Source organism: Heteronotia binoei, chromosome 10 (assembly GCF_032191835.1).
Source record: "Heteronotia binoei isolate CCM8104 ecotype False Entrance Well chromosome 10, APGP_CSIRO_Hbin_v1, whole genome shotgun sequence".
In the NCBI taxonomy this organism is placed as follows: domain Eukaryota; kingdom Metazoa; phylum Chordata; class Lepidosauria; order Squamata; family Gekkonidae; genus Heteronotia; species Heteronotia binoei.
In genome coordinates, this window is record NC_083232.1 from 84,772,041 (window position 1) to 84,796,163 (window position 24,123).

A 24,123-nucleotide genomic window follows, 5' to 3' on the forward strand; every position below is an offset into this window, starting at 1 on the left:
CTTGTGAACCGCCCTACGTCCGCTCACGGGGAGGGTGGTACACAAGCCACATAAATAAATAAAGAGAGCTGCATTTCCAGGGAAGGGGTATTGTGGGCTACACAATAGGAGACAGGAAAGTCCAGTTTTGCTGATGGAAATCCCTTCCATCAAAGAAAATTACCCCTGGAACCAAGCATTTTTAGACCAACCCAGAGGGAAATAGTTAACCATTTAAAAAAACAACAACTATCTATTGACAATTCTAGCATCTCACTCCCTGCAGATGACGCAATGGTCCCACAATACAAGTAGTCTTGATGCAGATCTGCCCAGTTGAGCCATGCCTCGGCTGGGCCCACCTGCAGCAACTCCACTCGGCCATTCAGCAAGGGTGCCACATGCCCCAAGAGCAAGGACCTGAGCAGTTTTTAAAACCATCCTTCCTGCCTGATGGAACAGCGTCGGTACAGAGGAGGGCAACCAAGATGGTGAGGGGGTTAGAGCACCTTCCCTGTGAGAAAAGAGATGACTACGGGGGAGACACGATAGAGGTTTATAAAATGATGCACAGGGTAAGGAAAGCTGACAAAGAGGAATTTGTCTCCCTCTCTCAAAATACTAGAACTCGAGGGCATTGAGTGACGCCGATGGGCAGTAGGTTCAGAACAGACAAAAGGAAATACTTCTATACACAGCGAGCGATTAAAAGGTGGAATTCACCGCCAGAGGGTGCAGTGATGGTCACATTAAGAAACAGCTTTAAAAGAGGATTAGAGAGATTCATGGAGGATAAATCTCTCCAGCTACTAGCCATGGTGGCTGAGGGGAACCTCCACATTCAGAGGCACTAAGCCTCTGAATCCCAGAGCCAGGAAGCAACATCAGGAAACGGTCTTGGCCTCTATGCCATGTTGTTGGCCATGCAGAAAAACTGGTTGTCCACTGTGTGAAACAGGGTGCTTGTTAGAGAATTTTGCACGCAGCAGAAGAGCTGAAGGAGAGGGACAGAACAAAATCTTCCGGCTCTGACAATCCCTGGATGACTGAATACATGAGGTGTTACTCGGCTCGAGCTCGATGATTCACAGCTTGATTGGATATCTCTGTTTTTAATTCAGCAAATGTTTTCCAGTGCTTTCAAGATACTAGTGCAAAGCCCTGAACTCCTTATGCAAGGCTTTTACAAAAGGATTTTCTAGTAGTTTGTTTTGTTGTTTGTTTCCCTCTGCAGTAAGCAGAACAGTTGGAGCCCTACAGATAGGAGCTGTATTTGCCAATATAGCTTCTTGAGAACTTCTTTTAAAATAATGTCTTTCAGGAGGTATTTCTATTGACTTCTGAAATTTCTATTGACTTCTGAAATATCTAGGTTTTTTAGGGGGAGGGACGGTGGCTCAGTGGTAGAGCATCTGCTTGGTAAGCAGAAGGTCCCAGGTTCAATCCCTGGCATCTCCAAAAAAGGGTCCAGGCAAATAGGTGTGAAAAACCTCAGCTTGAGACCCTGGAGAGCCGCTGCCAGTCTGAGAAGACAATACTGACTTTGATGGACCAGGGGTCTGATTCAGTATAAGGCAGCTTCATATGTTCATATGACAGGCAAAACACAGGAATTAATAGACAAGAGAAACAGCTGTATTCAATGGTAGATATATTTACCAGAATAGTATCCAATATTCAGAGTTGTTGCCAGGCCAAGGTCATACACAGTAATCAGTACACACTTCAGTAGATAACAGTATACAGCAGTAAGTATACACAGCACGATCCAAGCACAGTAGCCTAGGATCCAACACCAGCAGTGTTCGCTGCCACCCAGACAGTGAGCCTCACAGTACCCACAATCCTTACAGGCAGACTGAGCAAGCTCACTGAGCTTCCCTAAGAGACTAAGAGACTACATGGGACTATCGGCCTGATCCAGCAGGGTTCTTCTAATGTTCTTCTGCCAGAAGGCCTTTGCTGCAATTTGAGTATTGTGGTCTCTTCAAAAAAACAAGAATAATAAAGAAGTGCGCTTTTGGGGAAACTGTATGGATGGGGAAATCTCTGGATTTTTTTTCCTGTAAAGCTGGCTTTTTATAACCTACATTATGGAGGATTTTCTAGCTGATGAAGCCCATAACTTGAGTGACTATGGTTGCCAACCTCCAGGTCTGCACAGAGAGGTGTTTCTGCCTCTATAAGCTATAAACTGCCCCTCTGAGAGAGGAGGAGTCTGATTGCTAGCAGTGTGGGATGTGGACTGAGGAGGATCTTTGTACACTATCATGTTTTTAAAAATTACTCTATTTTCATATTTATCTGGAAGCTGTCTTGAAAAAGTGAAATACCACGGAAGAAGGGGTTTCAGCGTGAAGGCAAGCAAACAAGTACTGTTACAAACAGCACCGCTGAAAAACAACAATACACAGGGCTTTTTTTGTAGAAAAAGCCAGCAGGAACTCATTTGTATATTAGGCCACACCCCCTGATGCCAAGCCAGGCAGAACTGCGTTCCTGTGCGTTACTGCTTAAAAGAAGCCCTGGTAATACATGTGCTTAAATCCTTATGTAATTTAAACCAGTATATACAATGTCATCATATCTTCCCTCCAAAGAATTTACAATTACAATTCATTACAAATCAAGTGCTTCCACAGTTTGCAAAAGAGGGATTAATAGTCTTCAACAATTCCTTCTTCAATAAATAAAGTTCATAATACAGTCCATGAAAAGTTCTGAAATTCTTTCAAGTAGGAAGGACCAGGAAATCCTTACAGCTTTCGTAATATGTCCCCTCTAGATTTCAAGATGTTTCAATACTGGCCTTCCTCAGTTATCAGGATGTCAAACTGGAACCCGATTTCAATGACTTCTAATATAGACTCAAGGTTCATAGCTTACAGTGGAATCAATAGGTTCTCAGAACTTTATGAACTTTATTTATTGAAGGAAGGGATTGTTGAAGACTATTAATCCCTCTATTAAACTGTGGAAGCAATGGATTTGTAATGAATTGTAATTGTAAATTCTTTGGAGGGAAGATATGATGACATTGTATACATTGGTTTAAATTATATAAGGATTTAAGCATATGTATTATTACTATTATTGTTTTTCAGCAGTGCTATTCGTAGCAGTATTTGTTTGCTTGAAAAAGTGAAAAGCGGGGATAGCAAAGTGTTAATAAATAAAATCTATGACTCTCCCTTTTCTTTGTGGTAGCCAACCAAATAAAATGGGTGCACCTCATGAAATAGTACAGCAGAAGAGAGGCCCCTGCATTCATCGCTTTAGGGTGCACAGGTAGACACTTTCCTAAATTACTATGTCAGCTGATCCATTACAAGTTGAGATTCAGCTAGGAGAGGGCATCTCAAGAGAGTGCTGTTTTTCAGGGACTGATCTAAGGGTGCATGATAAAAGCCACTGGCTGTGACTCTCATTAATCGAAGTCACCCATGGTGTGAAAGCACCTGCAAGACAATTGTCACAACTTCTCTTTTAATTTGTGGGTAATGCTGCCACCAGGAATTTAATTCCCAACACTTTATTCTGAGGATGAGACTCTCAGAATTTAATACCCTAGGACTCCAGGAAAATATAAAATTAAAAAAACCCCTTTATTTGTACAATAAAGAACACACACATATATAACTTCAAATCATTACAACAATACTGTCTGCGAGCAACTGGTGTAGAATGCACATGGCACCTCCACCCTGGTGCCATGCGTCCTCTTCCTATTCATGAAGTGATTACCTTCTTTTCAGCCCCAAATCGTGGCTCTCAAATCAGTTCACCGAAATCAACACACAAAAGTCCAGTACAAGATGGACTTCAAAAAACAGATCCTCAGCTGAGCTAGATTCAGTAATATGGAGGATTGCCTGATTGCAACCTACCTACCTTCCACCTGGTGGCTCAGCAATAGACAGAAGTTGAAGAGTCTCTGTTACAGTTAGGTTAAGGCTAGGGCAGCTAATCCCCAAATGGGTCATGGAGAGCTCCCAGAATTACAGCCAATATCCAAACTATTGGTTCCCCAGTCAGTGGGTTACCACTTTCTACCATTGCAAAGAGCCAGGGCTGAACCTAACATTACTGTTAGACATGATAAAGTCAAAAGAGGCTGATTTTATGTATTAAAAAAGTGAGTATGGTATAGCGATTAATGTGTCAGATCAGGGCTGGGAAGATCGAGTTTAAAATTCACACTTGCCCACAAAGCTCATGGGTAATCTTGGGCCAGTTGCACTCTCAGCCTAATCGACCTGTCCCTCACAGGGCTCTTAAGAAAGTAAAATGTGAAAAGAGGCAACCTGCGTATGTCACCCTGAAATCAACTCTCCTTCAAGGCTTTGGAGGAGATAACATAATGGTGGGGTGGTGGAGAGACTCCCATAAGGCCGTGCAAAAATGCACATGCACAGAACAGGTTCCGGACTTAAAGTAGCATAAAACGATAAGACTTTAAAACACCATTGTTAGTGAATTGGTTTGCTCTAGCGTTGTGGACCCGGAGAACTGGAATTGTAAATGATCTCCAGTTGACCGAGATCAGTTCCCTTGGGAGAAAATGGCGGCTTTGAAGGTGGGTTCTATGTCATTACATTCTGCTGATGGCCCTCCCTTTCTTGAGTCCCAGGGGTGAAATTCTAGCAGAAGCTCCTTTGCATATTAGGCCACACCCCGCTGATGAAGTCAATCCTCCAAGAGCTTATAAGGCTCTTTTTTGTAAGCTCTTGGAGGACTGGCTACATCAGGGGTGTGTGGCCTAATATGCAAAGGAGCTCCTGCTAGAATTCCACCCCTGCTGAGCCCCACCCTCCCCTGGCTCCTACCCCACTGAAGGGATCATTTGGCTAGCAAATTACAAACTTACTGGCGATCAAATCTATCAGTTCATGTTTACTGGTGTTCAACTGTAGAGCCTTCTTTATTCCTGCAGTCTGTAATCCAGCAGAAGATATAACAACTTCCATAATATAACAGTGCAGTACCAACGCATGTGTCTTCCCTGGTTGATTAATAATTAGGGTTGCCTCTGAATGATGGGGTAAAAGGTCTCCTGAAATTACAGCTGGAGAAAATGGCAGCTTTGAAGGGCAGACTATTTGGTATTATACCCCGCTGAGGTCCCCCCCCCTCAAACTCCACCCTCTCCAGCTTCCATCCCCCCAAATCTCCAGGTGTTTCCCAACCCAGAGTTGGCAACCCTAAATAATTACTCCTTGCCCTGACTTGGAAAGCCCAGGCGAGATCTTGGAAGCTAAACAGGGCTGACTTTGACAATTACTTGGAAAGGAGGCCTCCTTGGAATACCCAGACAGGGAGGCAGAGGCGGCTGTATTTAGCCACTTCTCTGAAAGTTCTCCGTTCTCCAGTAGGGGTCACCAGAAGTCACTATGATTTCCAGGCATGCATGCACATGCACATACAATACAAAAAAATACCCCCAAAAATCCTCTTTTTGATGGCCATCAAATCTGGTATTTGATTCCTGGTCTTCTATAGAAGGAAAGTGATTCACAGAGAAAGGAGGAAGAAACAGAATCACGTGCCTGAATGGTGTTACCCACTGAGAGATGCCATCCAGTCTCCAAGCACACATATTGAGTAAAAGGGTTTTTTTCCACATAAAGTGCTTTGTCTCAGTCATAAATAAGCCTGCTACGACGGGGAGGGCGGAATATAAATGCGAAGAATAAATAAATAAATGTTAGTGGATCAGACGAGATTAAAGATTTGCTCGTCAGCCACTCCATCATTTAAGAAGCCTCTTAAAATCTATATCCTGTACTGATAAAGAAATACTTTTTCAAAGGCCACAAACGATTCATTTATCATTGTGCTGCTATACATATATTTTAATTACAACTTCCTCCGGGATAGAAAGGATTCTAGTGGAGTTTACTTTTTTGCAGGTTCTAAAGAAGAAGTGCCACAGATTAGGGTGGAGGTTAAAGCTGACTTGGGAATAGAATGCAACCTCTGCTGGGCAGGGTAACGCTGCCTTTGAAAATCAGATACATAGTTTAGAAACCCTCCTGGGTCCAGCTCAGCTACTTAATAAATGGCAGCGGTAGCGGTCATGAATGCTTTTTACCATCTTAGGATGGTTTGCCAACTGCAGACATTCCCAGAGAGTCAATCTGGGCTGCTTCTTTACAGCAGCATCCACATGGCAGCCTCTGTTTGCCCTGCTTCTATGTTGAGATTTTTCCCAAACTGCTTTTGGTACAATCTTTCACAAAATAAACCGTATATGCAGGATAGTGCACCTTTTTTGCAGGTCCTGCAAAGATTCATGTCCTCCTACTGACCCACACCACAGTGTTTCCCAATCTGTTATAATGAATTCCCAGCTTTCTTTTTTCTTTTTCAAGTAAGTCTCTATCCCTCTCTGTTGTGGGGTTATAACACCTAGATGCTTATTCGCCAATGCTTATTGATGCTTATTAAAATCCTTAGTAACAGAGGCGGTACAAGACAATCACAGACTCTGGGATACGCACAACCAGATGCGCAGAAAACTCATACAATCTATACTTTTGTCACCTTTGTACCCAAGTCTTTAGCCTTCGCTGTTGTAGGAAAAGCTTTAGAAGGATATGGACAGCGACACAATGGTCTTCCAGGTTTGGACGACTACCGAACAAAAGCATTCCTTGTTTCAGATCACCGCTGCATTGAATAGAAGAGAGATGCTTATACCAATCTTCAGCTCTCTGCTCTCCTTTATATTTTGCAAGCCTGATTTCAACAGCTCCACCCTATCTTCTACAATGTAAACAGTCCAAAACCAAGCCTGTAATTCAACTGTGGGGGGACAGGAGGGAGGGCAGGGAGAAGACGAGGCATTTAAACTGAATAGACTTCAGTCAGCACAGGATAAAGAGGATTACGTCTGCTATGCAAAAGTGTATTATTTATATTACCTGCCTCCGATACAGCTTCAGGTTCTCCGCCTTCCCTCCTATGAAGGAATAATTGAACTGCAAGCAGGGTATCAACACAGCTCCATCTAAATTAATGTGGTCTAGGGTAAACCTGGTGTAGCGCTTGGCCCGATCCCTTTAGAGATGAAGGGCAATGTATTTTCCATAACCACAGAGGAAATGTAAACGTTATATTTAGTTACCTGCAAAGCAAGGCGATGTGTATAGGTCAGGAAAATTCCAGTATATTCAATTCACCTACTCCCTGCCAATAAAATTCAGAAGGAGCTCCCCATGTTTCAAAACTTTACATAAATGAGCTGCAAACTAACATTTAAGCCTTTCATTTTTGTTCAGACCCTTAACAGGATCAGCAAAAGAGAAATACTACTAAACACCACACTATTATGTTCCAGGAGTGAATCAGAGACCAAAGAGAGGATATACCGGTACCTACTTACACTCGAAGCTAACATAATGTGGGTTTTCTGCTTTTTTAATTGCCATGGCTTCTGCAAGAGAATTCTGGGCATTTCAGGATGACAAAAGACAGACATCTGCAATGTGGGTGAAATTGTTTCAGCATTCTCTGCTCTTAAGAAATACATCAGAACACAACTCGGTGTTAAAATCTTTAATTACGGCACTTCAAAATTCTTGTCTTTGCCTAGTTTGAAGAGGGTGCTTAGAATCTCCTGCTAGCCAGGTTTATCGTTCAGCAGAAGCACAGTTCCTAGGGCTCACCGGGAAGGGAGAATGGGTGCAATCACACAAGCAATTTGGTCTACCCTAGCCATCCCTCTCCTCCGGATAAAATAGGTGCGATCACACGAGCACATCTGCCCCCCGCACTGTAGGATGAGCTAAGAATGGAATAAATAGCCATCGGGAAGTACCTGGTAGCAAACTGCTTGCTGCATCTCCATGGTGCTTTTCTGGCCATCTGAACTGCAGCCAGGGCATGCCATGGACATGCCCCATGCATGCGCAGGAGATGTTTGAATGCTCCTCTGGCACATTTGTGGCCTGTGACTGCCTCGGCAGCTGGGCGTGCGCTGTCTGATTGCTGCAGAGCACCTTAAACTGCACTGACTTTTTCAAAGCCAGGAAACCACCACTGCAACTTCCTAGTGTGATCACACCCAACGGTTAGCCACTGATCTAAGAGTATGTTTGAAAGGCACTGGTCGCTACAACCTTGCTGAAACAAACCGAGTCTCGTACCTTCTCAGTGCCTCTATGGGCAACCTTCTTGGAACCTTATACAGAATGTACTTTCCATTTTGGAAAGAAGTGTGAATCAGGACATAAATAATAATGAACAACCAACCTAAGTCTGTAGCCCATATGTGGCCTGAGTTGAGAGACGCTTAACAACTGCCAACAAGATGGGGATCTCTGGGCTCAGCAACTCTTCAAATGTCACCAGATTCTTACAAAGAAGAGCCACAAAGGAATTAAATGCAAAACCCAAAGGCAGGTTTAGTATCATGTACCAACGCTGTACGGTCTGGTTTTCCCTTTTCAGAATTCTTAGCAACTCAAGAGGAATATTATTTATTTATTTATTATTTTCTTTTTATAGCTCGCCCTTTCTCGAATGGGCTCTTCTAGAAGCTATTAATGCCATCTATTAAGTATTATTAATATTATTTTGACCGACTTGCAAACATTTTTAGTAATATTATTTACTAGGAGGGAAGAAAAAATATCACTATTGTAATTTTCTACTTCTGTATTTGCTAATGGTTCTTGTTCAGAACATACTTATTGTATGCATTTACAACTTTCAATAACGTTTTTTTAAAAAAAATAAATAAATAAATGCACCAATGCTGTACATGCACAGAAGAGCCACTCAGTGCCCTCTTCACATTAAATGGCAACTATATGTGGCAGGGCATAACTGAAGCACTGTAAATAGCATGTTTATGTAAACTGGAAATCCACAGCTACCCAAATGGTTTACAGTATCAGTTCCTGCATAAGCATATTTTCCATGCAAGAACATGGTATAGTGTGGCATAGTCTTCATCAGTGACTACAGCAGGGGTGGTCAAACTTGATTAACGTAAGAGCCACATAGAATAAATGTCAGATGAGGGAGGGAGGGAGGAAGAGAGGGAGGGAGGGAGCAACTTTAAATATCAAAGATTTCAGGTTTTCACGGCTGGAATCATCATTAGGGTTTGTAGAATCTTTCGAGCTCAAGTGCCGTTCTCTACTGGAGAAAGTTTTTCTTCCAGACGTTTCGTTCTCAGCTGCGGAGAACATCCTCAGTGGCATTGCGGCCGGAGCAGGCGTTCTGACCTTCTTGGCTGCTGTGCATTGCACCATTCAATGCACAGCAGCCAAGAAGGTCAGAACGCCTGCTCCGGCCGCAACGCCACTGAGGATGTTCTCCGCAGCTGAGAACGAAATGTCTGGAAGAAAAACTTTCTCCAGTAGAACATGGCACTTGAGCCCGAAAGATTCTACAAACCCTAACAACTTTAAATACATTCTCCAAGCTGCTGGCTGGTTTGGCTTGGATAAATGATTTACAGATAAATGTCTTCTTCAAGCTGGCCAACGGGGCAGTGGGGCTTTGAGAGACACACAATATGTGTGAAAGAACCACATGTGGCTCCCAAGCTGCAGTTTAGCCACCCCTGGTCTACAGGTTCTTTTCTTCACAGGATGGATTTCACAGTTCCTACAAAAATGGGCCAACTGACCATGCATGAAGGTTTTCCTGCATTCCTGTACATTCCTACAGCCCCCTACCATACCTGGAAAAATCATTCCTAGGATCATGGGATCCACGTGGAAGAACAAAGGGGATGAAACTAACCCTTTTACACGGTGAAACACCACTTGCTAAAATAAAGGAAGGGAAAGCAATTTCACCCCTTTATACTTCTTCCTGTAGTGCCTCCAAATTACGTGCTATTCCTCCATGAAGGTCCCTTGTCTCTGAAAATTGTTCCTCCAGAGGCAGGAAGGGGTTGCAGGAACAGCAAAAAACACAGGAAAATTCCACCATCTGTGCATGGAGTGGGCAATGCCTCCAGTGCCCAATGACTGATGTACTTTGGCAGATAGCGTGCCTGGATCAACCGCTATAGAACTAATGACCTAATCTGTTTTATGTCCTATCACTCAGCCCTGGCAACCATTTTCAGTATTGAAGGTAACTTAACAAATATCTTCATTTACCTTCTGCATAGCTTTTCACCGCACAAGGATTTAAATTCACCGTGTTGTTGTGAGTACTGCAGGTGTTCTCTGCATTTAGCATTCTCAGGTGGCACAACTAAAAGGCCTGGATACAGTAGGCAATGTTTCCTTGTGCCTGGAGAACAGAAGAGCACCATCTGCTTCTCCGGTCCATATCTGCTACAGAACTTTGGCTTTATGCCTTATTGTGTTTCCTGGAAACGATTTCTGGCATTTGAGAAAGGGGTGAGAAATCTCTTCAGGAGGGACAATGTCATGCGGACCAGGAGTCATCACAAGTCATTAGTGTCAATTTTCACACTATTAAATTTGCCTGCTAATCGCAGTGGACACCTGACAATGTACATGTGTGCAAAACTGTGAGCATTAGTCATTCTACACATGATATAGGTGGAAGTGGTAGAATCCTCAATTGTCTCAGATCTCAGGTGAGAGATTAATTTTCAGAGCTATCCACCACCCCATAATAAGCTCAGTAAACTATTGCATAGGGACACAGTTATATTAAGTGTCTCCCTTGATCGGCTATTTTATTTCATGCGGAAGAGCAGTCATCTACTTGTAGGACCTATGCTGACTCAAGATTTGTAGCCATGTAAATAAGGCTATTTCAGTGTGATGCTAATAGCAACTCTACAGGGTAGTTCAAATACCCAAAAACCATGTGGAGTCAGGGGAGACTGAAGCAGCTTCTTCTCATGCAACATGGTCATCGGCAGGCAAGGCTTATGTAACTCGTGGGGAGGCCCAAAAAACTCCCATTGCACATCTGATATGAAGTCCTCGTGCTGTCCCCCAACCTATAGGAGGGCAGAAAATTTTGTATAAATAAAAAACAAACACAAGAACCTTGTAACATATAAACATATGAAGCTGCCTTATACTGGGTCCATCAAAGTCAGTATTGTCTACTCAGACTGGCACAGCAGTTCTCCAGGGTCTCAAGCTGAGGTTTCTCATGCCTATTTACCTGGACTCTTTTTCGTTGGAGATGCCAGGGATTGAACCTGGGACCTTCTGCTCTACCACTGAGCCACCGTCTACCACATTCAGGTCAGCATTCAGTCTCAAGCTTTTGTTCTCTGTGGCTGGTGGTATGCCTCAATCACCATATAACTCCCTCTCTCTTTTTGCTATCAGTTTGCAGCCAACCTACAAATCCATAGGGTTTTCAAGGCAAAAGATGAACAGCTTTACCACTGCCTGCCTCTGGGTAGCAAACACAGACTTTCTTGACAGTCTCCCATCCAAGTAGTAACCAGGAATTAACCTGCTTAGCTTCCGAGATCTGACAAGACTGGGCTAGTCTGGTTTATCCAAGTCCAAGCTGCCTCTTACTATCCAGGCAAATATCCCAATACAAGAGCCAAGCTCTAAACACCCAATGACTCCATCAATTGCTCTTTCCTTCCCCACTCCTGGTCACCTTGCTAAGTTTAGAAAAGACAGTCCAAAAGCCAAAACTTTGGCACTGCATTGAGACTACCATACAAAATCCCACGATTCCATCCAATCTAGCAATTAATACCAACTCTTCTGCACCACTAATATATAAGGCTTTTTTGCTCCCTGATAGGGCATCAGACAGTGCCAATGACAAAGAGGAAGTTAACCAGTTCTCCCGTCACCGCATGTTGGTTCATGGACTGAACCTCTCTCTGTTGCGCTGTTGAAACGCAGAAGAGACTGGCATAGCAAAAACAAGAATGACCTTTCTCAAACCTTGCTTACGGGTTACTAGAGGGAAGAAGAAAAAACCACCGCAGCTGGTAATTCTCCTCTACTCAGTCTTGGGGACTATGAACAGCAGGGTTACACACATGAGCAAACATGTGGCCCAGGGGCCAAATCAGGCCCCGAGCAAATGGCTCTCATCTGCTTTCTTCTCCATATCTCTTGCTTCCTTCTGCATAACAGCTTGCTTTGCGAAGCTTCCTCAATCATACAGGAGCTACAGAGCAAAAAAAAATTTCCTCCATTGGTTGAGGCTCCTCCCTTGGGGAAGAAAGGGAGAAGGCAGAGCTTGTTTTTCCAGGCTCTCTCAATCACACAGCAAAGCTACTGAGCCAAGCCTTCTCTTCCTTCTATAGGCTGAAGCTCCTCCCCCTCCTGGTCCCCTGGGAAAGGAAGGAAAAAGCCAGAGCTTCCTTTGCCCAGTTCCCTGGATTGCATGGGAAAGACACAAAGAAAGCACCTTTCAGACCACTGAGTGCTAATGTTTTAAGCATGTTTAAAGGATTTTTTTAACAAAAATCTTTAATTGTGTTTGTCTGTGTTTATATATAAAGTTTATATCTCTGCTACCTAATCTTAAATAGGCATACACATGACCCGGCCGAACTTGACAAGCCTGGCTCAGCGAGATCTCATTTATGTCAGATCCGGTCCTCATAACAAATGCAGAACACTGAGGGCACTCTGCGACCACTTTGCAATGGTTTTCCTTTCCCGACAGAGTCAAGGCCAAGCCACCAAGCTGAAAACAAATAGGAACATATCCCCCACATTACCACATGAAGTAGCTGACATTTTGCCACTCTGAACAACTACTTCAATACTGCAAGTTAGACATCCATCTTGAAACTGAGGCAATTGAGAATAGGATGCTTCAGGCGTATTTTTAATGACTGTTCATATGCCGCCCAGGAATGCTATTAGATGATTATACATTAGAGCAAATTACAAAACGAAGTTGGCTCCGGATACCTTGACTTAAAAGCAGAATGTCCAACCTGAGCACAGGATGAGTAGCACCTTTGGGAACAACATTATGTCATTTGGTAATTAAAAGGAGCCATGGTAATGCACACGTGGAAGACGGTCAAATTAAGGTATTACGAGGACCTAGAAGTCCATCATTTCCTAACTTTACTCAGTCCTATGTGCCAAATTCTACCTTTAAAATGTTCTCGTCCTGTGCTGGGTGAAATAAAAGGAAATATCATTGTCTCCTCGATAATTGTTGCTTGATACCTATCAATCTATAACATGTTCATGCAGGAGAAACCAAGTTGCCTCCCTTGAGGCACGCCAAACAGAATTCCAGTCCTTCTGGATCAGAAAGTTGATGCTGGAAGGGCTGGCTAATGTTAACGTTATGGTGTATTCCAGGGGTGTCAAACTCACTTGTTATCAGGGCCATTTCTTAAATAAATGAAACGTTGTCGGGCCGGGCCACATTGGACCAGGCCATATGTGTACCTATTTAAGATTAGGTAGCAGAGACATAAACTTTATAAAGGACACAGACAAACACTTAAAACATGCTTAAAAAAACTTTAAACATGCTTAAAACATTAGCACTCATTGATCTTAAAGGTGCTTTCTTTATAGCTCTCCCATGGGATCCAGGGAACTGGGCAAAGGATCTTTCCTTCTTTCCCCAGGGGACTAGGAGGGGGAGGAGCTTCAGCCTATAGAAGGAAAAGAGGCTTAACTCAGTAGATCTGCTGTGCGATTGAGAGAGCCTGGCAAAGCAAGCTCTTCCTCCCCCCATTCCCTCCCAAGGGAGTAGCCTCAGACAATGGAGAAAATAGAGGCTTTGCTCTGTAGTTCCTGTGCAATTTTGCAAGCCTGGCAAAACAAGCTGTGATGCAGAAGGAAGCAAGAGAGAGGGAGAAGGAAGCAGATGACAGCCAGTTGCTCAAGGGCCTGATAGAAGCCCTCCGGGGGCCTGATTCGGCCCCCAGGCTGCATGTTTGACATCCCTGATGTATTCATTATGAAGCGACACAGGATCATCCAGGGCAAGGAGAAAGCCTGGAGCCACCAGGCTGCTTAGGAGGAGGTGTGCCGCACCTGCAATAAGGACTAAGTTCTGACCTGGATGGCCCAGACTAGCTCTTCAGTTCTCAGAAGTTAAGCAGGGTCAGTTCTGGTTGGATGGGAGACTACCACCAAGGAAGTCCAGAGTAGCTATGCAGAGATAGGCCATGGCAAGCCACCTCCGTTGGTTTCTTGCCTTGAAAACCCCACCAGGGTTCGCCGTAAGTCGGCTGTGACTTGACACGCAGGCCAGCTTGCCCACAGAACAGCAGCTGCGAACTGAACACAATTGAAGTTTTAGTGCCTCCAGCCAAGCCAAGAATGAACAAAGGTCTCAGCGCAGACAACAATGGAGGGGAAATGCAAAAAGATTAGCACACCAGCTTGGGCTCCCCCCACCCCTCGCCCACAGTCAAGGCTATGAATGGCAAGGAGGGAGAGAATTAATAATGGAGAATTAACAACAAGAGTGGGGAATGGAACGAGGAGATGAAACCCAGGGAAGAGAATGGAAGAGCCCCCAAAGGAAATGTCTTATGAAACAACATGCTGATCATGACGAGATGCGGCATCCTTTCTGCCAATGGCTCTGGAGGGCCCCAATGAAGACGGAAGCAGAAGTTCCCAACTTTAAGTCCAGGTTTCAGGAAGGGAGGTCCATAACTGGGCCGCCTAATGTTAAAGACCTGATGGAATGCAATTCTAAACAGTGGATCTCTTACATGTCGTAGCAGGACTCCCTGACTGTGAGGCATTTCAGAAGCCAAGCAGCAGAACTTCTGTTTCATTAGCAAAAACACACACTCCTATGTAATGAATATAAAGTTTTGCCACCATGTTTAGGCTCTACAGTGAAGGGGAGAGGTGACGGTCTGAGGTGCAGGGTTGCCCAGGCATCCTGTGGCAACTGGGGAGCGGGGAGGAACCTACCAGCAGTGAAGAGGCTTAGGCCAGCATCACCAGCAATGCAACGACATCACTGCTGGCACACACCGGAAGCAACGTCATCATGCTGCTGACAATTCAGGGACGCTGTGTGTGGAACTCATTTTTACCACAGAATTTTTCCTCAGAGTGCCCCACATCACTGGCAATGCAATGACGTAACTCCCAGTGGGCACCAGAAGTGACAGTGTGTCACTGCCAGCCAAGGTCTCCCTTTGCTGCCCTCCCCCCTCTCCCAGCTGACTGGAACCAGAGGGGGGCTCTGAGGCAGGCAACTGTACCAAGGTGGCAGATTTTTAGAGAGAGGTGGTCTCTGCTGCCATCTTTGCCCCAATCTCACTCCCCACCCAGGAACAAAGCAGGGTCCTCTTCACCTCATTCACCACATGTCTTCAAACACACTGTGGCTAGCTGTGCCTATCCAAAGAGGCAAGAACTTAGGAAGCCCCGCTGGGAATAAGCCCCACTGCCTTTAAAGGGGGCTGAGGAAAAAGGTGGGAAAGAACCATTTCTAAAGAACCACAACTGCTCCCAAAATGGTGTCAACAGGATGCCGTGGCTCTGCCTAACAAGACTCCCCCCCCCCAATCCCCACTGTCAAAATGTTGACACAACCGTTGTGCATTAAGAGAGGATGGCTTACAAAAGAAACACAAATGCAAACTGGCAAACTGGTCCATTTTCTTGCTAATCCCCAAAAAAGCAGCATTTTCTACATTTTGACCTCCTTACAAACAAGCAGGATAACAACCTGACACAGAAAGTGATGCCTGTGACACTTTGAAAGCCTTTTTGGCCCCTGTTGCAGTTCTGTCAGAAGAGAAAGGGAATGCAAACACTTTTTAAAAATACAATGTGATCCCCAAGCTATCAAAGAAACACATGCAGTAATAATTTAAGAGGGAAAAGAAAAATTCCTATATCCTCCCATCCCAGTATCTACAGGAGGCTTGCTCTTTCTTGCGCCAGCTGCGCGAGGAAAGAAAAACAGGTGGCTTTTCGACATTTAGGAAACATCTGAATTGAAGCAGCAGTGGCTTAAGCGATTCCTGAGAAACTCTATTCTAAATGTAAAGAGAAGTACAAAGAAAGAAAACAAAGACTTAATAGGGCAGACAGGGAGGAGGAATCCCTAAGGGGACTCAAGGAAAATTTTGTAGGCAACATATGGTGCGTAACAGGCTTTGCGAGATTAAAGGCTGCAATCCAAAACAGGCTTACAAGGAAGCAGGTCCTACCCGGTTCAGTGGGACTTACGTCCAAGTAAACATGTTTTAAAAGACTGGCCTGCAAAAAAAAAAAAATTGCAACGGAAAAAAAAAGAAAGCAAGAGATCAGCATCTGTTTTGCAGTGGAAACCTCCCTCTAGCGGCCATTTGCTGGAGTTTAAAATCCAAGCCAGGCTCAAATACACTTCCTCTCTAGCCTGGGCACCTTTAGGGGGAAACGGAAAATAAATACAAGCATGTGTTTGTGTTCCTATAATGAAATCAGCAGCAACCCACTGCAAAAACAATAAAATGTCAAGTAGCACTCTTTTTCAGACTTCAGCGCTTCCAAGGACTGTCAACTCCAGGTAAGGAAATTTCTGGAGATTTGGGGGAAGATCCCAGGGAAGGCAGGGGAAGGACCTCAGTGGGGTCTAACACCATAGATTCCACCCTCCAAAGCTGCCATTTTCTCCAGGGCAACTAATCTCTATATAATGGAGCTCAGCTGTAATTCCGGGAGGATTCTAGGATCCATCCTAGAGGCTGACAGCCCAAGGATTTTGTACAATGGTAGGTGACGGATCTTTAGGGTAACATGATGCCCTTATCTAACACAGAACTTGAACACATTTAAGCCCTTTGATTTCAGCACCCAACAATATTTTCAGTCGTGGCTTCTCATTTTTTAAAAATAATGACATTTCTCAAACATTTCTTAAGCTAAACATATTTTTGGATTATGCACACCATACACATACACAGCATCACAAATTTTGTTAAAGCCAGGAAGATACACATATGCCCCTTGATGAGGCTGCATATGATCTCACAGATACTTCTTAACCCTCCCAAGGAATTGGGGTATTTTTGACCCCAGAGTCATGGGGGGGGGGGAGGGAACTGATTTACCCATTGAAAGATTTGTACAGGCACCAACCTCTTGTTATGCCTTCTCCTCAGCAAACTGCAGTGCCCTGAAGTCCCTCTCTCCCTTCCCCACTACCTTTCTTTTTTAATTTTGAGTTTCATCAAAAGGGAAAATGGGGTCAATCTGGCCTCAATAGACTTGGCTTCAAAAAACTCTATGCATAATCATAATTTCTCAGTAATAATGTATGGCTGTGAGAGTTGGACCACAAGGAAGGCCGAGCACAGAAGAACAGATGCTTTTGAGATGTGGTGCTGGAGAAGACTCTTGAGAGTCCCTTGGACTGCAAGAAGATCCAATCAGTCAGTCCTAAGGGAAATCAACCCAGACTGTTCCCTGGAAGGTCAGATGCTGAAGCTGAAGCTCAAATACTTTGGCCACCAAATGAGAAGGGAGCACTCCCTGGAGAAGACCCTGAGGCTGGGAAAGTCAGAAGGCAAAAGAAGGGGACCGCAAGATGACTGGACAGTGTTATTGATGTAACCAACATGAATTTGAGCAGATTGCGGAGGATGGTGGAAGAAGGAGGGCCTGGTGTGACTTGGTCCATGGGGTCGCAAAGCGTCAGACTCAACTGTGCAACTGAACAACAACAACAAAATAATCGTAATTTGGGGTTGTAGTGACTCCAAAAATATTGAAAAAAAGATTTTAGCACTGTTCCCGCATGTTTAAATAGATGGACCAAAACCAATTATCTCCATTTTATAGAAAAGCGGAGCAAACTGTGAAAATGAAATCTTTTTTCATAATTTATATCTATAGACTTTTTTTTTTGCTTTGAGGATTTAGAACACTTTTGAAATTCGGGGTTGCAATGACCCCCCCCCCCCAAGGGTAAGCAGTCTTTGCACTTGAATTGTTTATAGGAGGAGGTAAAAGCCCTGCGTTTGTGCTTGGTCAAAGCTTCCTTCATGCCCACAGCCTCATGGAAAAGCTCAAATTGAACCACACTGCAATTTTGGAAATGGGGTCATTCTGTACCCCATTGCAAGACAAGCCAGGGCATGTTTGAAGGCATCCTCCGAACCTCACATTTTCCAAACTTGAAAGAACCATGAAGCCTAGAACTCTAGACGACCCCGGTCACCTGTTTTATTCCCTCTGTTACAATTTAGCGCTGAGATAATGGGTTTGAAGTGCTTGACATAAATGAAATGCAATCCTAATCCACCATTACAGGGTATTTTTTTCCTCCTCTGTGTGTTTATATTCCTCCCCCCCCCCTTTCCTGTCCTTTGTGTGTGTGCTCAGCTACACCTCCTTGGGCAGCCATTTTGTGCTTGCCTCCACTTCCTGCAATTAGGGTTGCCATCTCTGGGATGGGAAATGCCTGGAGACTTGGAGGGTGGAAACTGGGGAAGCAGTAGTTTGGGGAGGGAGCTCAGCAAGGATGTGAAGCCATAACATCCACCTTCTGAAAGTGCCATTTTCTCCATTGGAAACTGATCTCTTGCAGCCTGGAAATCTGTTGTAATACCTGGAGAACTCCAGTCCCCACCTGGAGGCTGGCAACCCTACCAACGACAGCCATCTCGTGGCGGTGTCCACCACCCTCTCTCAGCCTTCCGTAAGTTCCAACAGGCTTGGGGATGGGGACCCCTGCATTAACCCTGGACTACTGCCCCATGGCGGAGAGTGGTAAAGCTGCAGTGCTGCAGCCAAACTCTCTGCTCACAACCTGAGTGCGATCCCAGCGGAAGCTGGGTTCAGGTAGCCGGCTTGAGGTTGACTCAGCCTTCCATCCTTCCGATGTCAGTAAAATGAGTACCCAGCTTGCTGGGGGGAAAGTGTAGATGAATGGGGAAAGCAATGGCAAACCACCCCATAAAATGTCTGCCGTGAAAACGTTGTGATGCGACGTCACCCCAGAGTCAGAAACAACTGGTGCTTGCACAAGGGACTACCTTTAGCTTTTTACCGTAAACCTTCCAGAAAATTATTCCCTCTGTTACAACTGAAAGGCAGCTCTGATACTCAGCTGGCTATGAACCAAGTCCTATATACTTTGTAGTCCTGAAAATCATCCTGGAAGGTGTGATTTTATGTCATGACTTCACAACTTCTCATTCCCAATTTATTTATCCAAAACATTTTTATGATACCTTTCCACCTAAGTTAAGGTCCTCAAGGCAGCAGACAATGAAAACTCCTAAAGTGAAACAAATACACTACTAAACAAAAAGACAAATAGGAACAATGGTCAGTGAGGGAAAACCAAACAAATTAGCTGGTCTTTGCCCACTGGCAGAAGGCAATGATCAATGTAATGTCTGGAGCAGGGGTGGTCAAACTGCGGCTCGGGAGCCACATGTGGCTCTTTCACAAGCATTGTGTGGCTCTTGAAGCCACCACCACCCCATCTCTTTAAATCACTTCTCCAAGCTAAGCCAGCCGGTGGCTTGGAGAACACATTTAAAGTTAAAATTGCTTTCTTTCCACCTCTCCCTCCCCAAAATCTATTATCTATTTTCCTTCCTTCCCAATACTTGTCCCAGAGGATGGATAAGGGGAGTGCAACCCTGTGGATCCTCCTGGATATCTCAGCGGCTTTTGATATCATCGATCATGGTATCTTTCCAGACTGCCTTCTGAGATTGGGACTGGTAGGTGCTGTTCTACGATGGTTTCATTCCTACCTGGAAGATTGCTTCAGACAGCCATGCTGGGGGGGGGCAGGGTTGATGATCTGCCCCTGGACCCTGCCCTAGGAGGTCCCATCCTTGTTAACATCTACAAGAAACCACTGGGAAAAGTCCTCTGGGTATTTGGGCCAGATGATACTCAGTTCTATCTTGAACTTCAAGTGGTTCCCCGTGAGGGTATGGAAACCATGTCTTATAAGCCTAGACATTCCTTTTCAGTACAAAAGCATTCTTTACACATATTTTTATATATGGAAAAAAATTCACCAGGCTGCAGGACTGTCTGTAAATTAACCTGGTTGGAAGAAAAGCTGTTGGAGAAGAGGAAAAGGGGGTTCCATACATTCCTCCAATCAATGATTTCTCCTCTAGAAATCATGACATCGCTCCCCCCCCGCAACTGCTGTCTAGCAACAGTCCATATTGGCAGGTGTGGCACCCAGACATACAGTTCCACCTGTGGCCACCAATACACGAAGAGCCCTATATTTGCAAAATGCATGGAGGATGAGAAACGACCCTGGCCTACCTTACAAGACTGTTCTAAGGAGCACTGAGATAATGGGTTTGAAGTGCTTGACATACATGAATTGCAATCGTAAACGAGAGCCAGTTTGGTGTAGTGGTTAAGTGTGCAGACTCTTATCTGGAAGAACTGGGTTTGATTCCCCACTTCTGCACTTGCAGCTGCTGGAATGGCCTTGGGTCAGCCATAGCTCTCACAATTATCTTTGAAAAGGCAGCTTCTGTGAGAACTCTCTCAGCCCCACCTACCTCACAGGGTGTTTGTTGTGGGGGAGGAAAGTAAAGGAGATTGTGACACTCTGAGATTCAGAGTAAAGGGTGGGATACAAATCTAGTATCTTCGTCTAATCTAATCTAAATCTAAAATGTGTTTTTAAGAATCTCATAGTTGCAGTCCTTAATTTCAGTTATCACAGTATTTTGAAATGAAGAGCTGGAACCATCAGATACAAATAAGAAACCTAAAGTCATCTAAAAATCTCAAATTCCTTTGCAAACCCTGCGGACATATGTGAAATTTAAAATGCTTTGTACATACACAAACCTTAGATTTCCTAAAATATACTTTTGTTTGTTTTTCCTCTGTGATCCGAGATTAACACTAGCAGAATCAGCAGGTGAAATGCTTATTGTTATTATTATTATGAATTGTCACAGTCTGATATTTGACCAGTAGGTGGTGTTCTGCAGTTCAAGACCTAGTCAGGCTCTTGGGAATTGCAGATGTATCTTCATAGGAGTCTTGCTGCTCCAAGCAACACTGTCTTCTGAAGCTGAGCAGGTGTTATTTGCTCAATACCCAGAATATGCAAGTGTTTCTTCAAACTTCTAGGCACTGTTCCAAGGGCTCTAATGACAACTGGCAGACGGTATCCTTCTTCTCCCAGAGCCTCTAACTCTATTCTATTGTATTATTATCAGCAGCAGCAGCAGCAGCAGATTCTGTGACGGACAGTAAACGGTTAATGCTGTAACCCAGTCTGAGAATTCAGAGTGAAGGGATTTAACTGAAGAATTTTGTCAGTTAGGAGAGTCAGTTAAGAACTGACAGTGGAGTGAGAGGGAGGGCTCAGGGAGTTGGAGGACCAAGAACATTCCTCATTCACGTCTGAGGGAAATAGTTCCTAGAAAAGAGGGGTAATCCCTATCTAGTCTGAAGGAAATAGCTCCTAAAGGGGGGCCTGATCCCTATTAAGTGGTTAAGAAGGGAACCTGAAACTTGTTTGAATGTCCCTGCCTTTACCAACTGCAGTGTCAAGTGATACCAAGAAGCTTACGCTTGTTTACGGAAAGCAGAGACTGCCAAGAAATCTCTCCCCTCTAGTTTTAAGTATCGGTCTGAATAACAGAAACAGTTTGTGTGACAAATGCTTTGGTGTTTATTTTTATACAAAGTTCCCTCATTTCTGTTGCCTTGCGCCTCATAAGTCCTACATCTGATTCCTATCGGACCATTTCCCCTCAAAGTTAAATAAAACAGTCTGTTGTTTTAACTACCATCAGCCTCTTGTGTGCCATTATCAAACCAGGACATAAGAAGGATTTTAGTTTCTCCCCACAGTTCCCTAGACTGGGTCAACTTTTACCAATATACATTCAAAGGACTTGGTGGAAGAGCCAAAGAAAAACAAATTAAGAAAAGAGGGAAAAGGGATTGCTCAGCAAGAAAAAAAAGATAAAGGGGGAAAAGGGGGAAACTGGCATCATTCTCCCAAATTCTCCATTTTGTATTGATTTTGGTTGGGAATAAGCTACATTACAGTGGATCATTTTTGTTGTTTTAGCCACTACCTTTAGTTCACTTTATGTTATTAAATTCAATCTCAAGTGCTACAGTCTTTTTTTATTATTAAATTAAATATGTTCTCCCAAACAATGGTAGCAATTCCAACATATCCGCAAAAAGAGCAACAAAACAAATCCAGGTTATATTGGAGAAGCCCTAGTTATTTTTAAAATATCACTTAATGTATTTCTAACCCACGTTTCAAAAGCCTTCTACTGGTTCGGATGACTTTCTACAAATAAATATATTTCAACACATCGTTGGGAAAGCACTATGGATACAAATTGCTGGCCAGGTTTTCAGCGATCGTTTGTACTGAAAGTGGAAAAGCCAGTAGCTGGTGAAGATTTCCATCTCAGGGCAGAACTCAAATCCAAGTTGCCAAGAGGCACTTCAATTTTAATTAGTTATGCAGTCTAGCAAATGGTCCGAAAACATATAAACGCTCTCAACCAACATTTTTTAAAAACCACTTACAGGGATCCTTAAGTAACAAGTAGAGGAACTGAGATTGTGCCCCATGTTCACTCAGCATGGCAACATGTTCTAAAGATAATCTTTGCAAAACAACACTTTCGGTCATAGCACACACACACTCCCATCTGATTTTATCCCTGATTTTATTCAAAAGCAGGAAAAGCAAACGTTCATATTCCGTTATCACACACTAATACAAAACGCCATGAAATTCACAAGCAATCCGTCTCCTGCAGTCATAACCCAATTCATCACATCGTCTTTTGCTACTATCTCTTAACGCCCTCCCACCCACATTTGACGTTTCTCGACCTTTTAAATCCAAAACTCTTTTAATTCTTCAGAGCATTTAGATAGCGATGGAGGGAAAGGCGGGGGTCGCACGTGAAGCCTTCCATCTCAAGCCAAAACCCTCATTCTAACCTCCAGGTATATTTTAATATCATTTGGATACACAGCCTCCAGAATCCGAAGAAACCCTTCCTTTCATTCCCTTCGGCTTCCAAAACCCCAGACTTCTTTAAACACTTTACGACATTTAGCCTACCGTAAACTGCCGAGTCTGGCAAACAAACACACACACACCCGCTCGGTTGTGACCAACGTCCCCTCTAAGCTGAGTTAGCGTGAGCTAGTTCACAGGGTTTTTTTTAGCCTCCAGCTCACACATTCTTGTGTCGGCTCAGGAAAAATGCCCCCAGAGCAAACGAATGGATGCAGTCACTCAGAACTTTAATGCCAGCAGCTCGCAAAGTAGAATTTTTGCTCACAAGACTCCACAGCTTAGAGGGAACATTGGTTGTGACTCACGAGGATACCCATAGAAATCTCTAGGGACAGGCAGTCCAGTTTGCGCGTGAAGTATTTTTTTTCCCCCCAAATGCATCTCTGACACTCACCCAGTGCAAAGTCAATGCAAGCGTGGGAGCAGACGCTTCACGCCTCTTCCCTGGGCGCAGCCATCTTGCCCGTGCACGCCGGCAGCAACAGCTTTATTGAGACTCCTGGTTGGACAAAGAACACAAAGCGGGAAATCCCGCTAAAAGCTCGAGAGAAGATAGGCGGTTTCCTTTGCTTGGCGCGGACGGCGCAACCGCTGCCCGGGCCTTAGCCCTTGCTTACTGGGAAAGAGCGTCACTCGCTTTAGTGGGACTGTGTTTTTTTTGACGCATATATTTTCAGAGAGAAGCGTCAGTGCAGTTCCCTCCCGAGCAGATCTCGCAGAAAACCGGGCAGTTGCATCCGGCTGCACTTTTTTTGGAGCACTTCCGTGAAAATCCCTAGTATTTGGCTAGGGCAATCTCAAAGAACATAAGAAGCCATGTTGGATCAGGCCAATGGCCCAGCCAGTCCAACACTCATTCAGTGTCACACAGTGGCCAAAAAAACCCCCAAGTGCCATCAGGAGATCCACCAGTGGGGCTAGAAACCCTTCCACTGTGCTCCCCCCCAAGCACCAAGAATATGAAGCATCACTGCCCCAGACAGAGAGTTCCAACAATAAGCCGTGGCTAATAGCCACTGATGGACCTCTGCTCCATATGTTTATCCAATCCCCTCTTGAAGCTGTCTATGCTTGTAGCCACCACCACCTCCTGTAGCAGTGAAAGAGTCATTGAGGAAGAACCTAAGGGTGCCATCCAATTATGATTTTTCTTTATATTTATTTATTTATTTTCTGTTCTCTCTGCATTCACCTGAAATAGAGTTGGGAAATACC

General features: G+C 44.2%; 1 protein-coding gene across 3 annotated transcripts in view; it reads right to left on the reverse strand.

Annotated features, from left to right (window-relative positions):
- Positions 1 to 23,433, reverse strand: part of LOC132577901 (cytochrome c oxidase assembly factor 1 homolog) — a 113,736-nt gene extending 90,303 nt beyond the window's left edge. Inside the window, exon 1 of one of the 3 annotated variants that reach the window (XM_060247689.1) lies at positions 23,303 to 23,433. The gene's annotated coding sequence lies outside the window, so the exon portion shown is untranslated. Of the gene's footprint in view, positions 1 to 22,698; positions 22,819 to 23,302 lie in introns of those variants that run through there. The other 2 variants (XM_060247690.1, XM_060247691.1) reach the window with 2 other exon arrangements.
- Between the last annotated feature and the right edge of the window lie 690 nt (positions 23,434 to 24,123).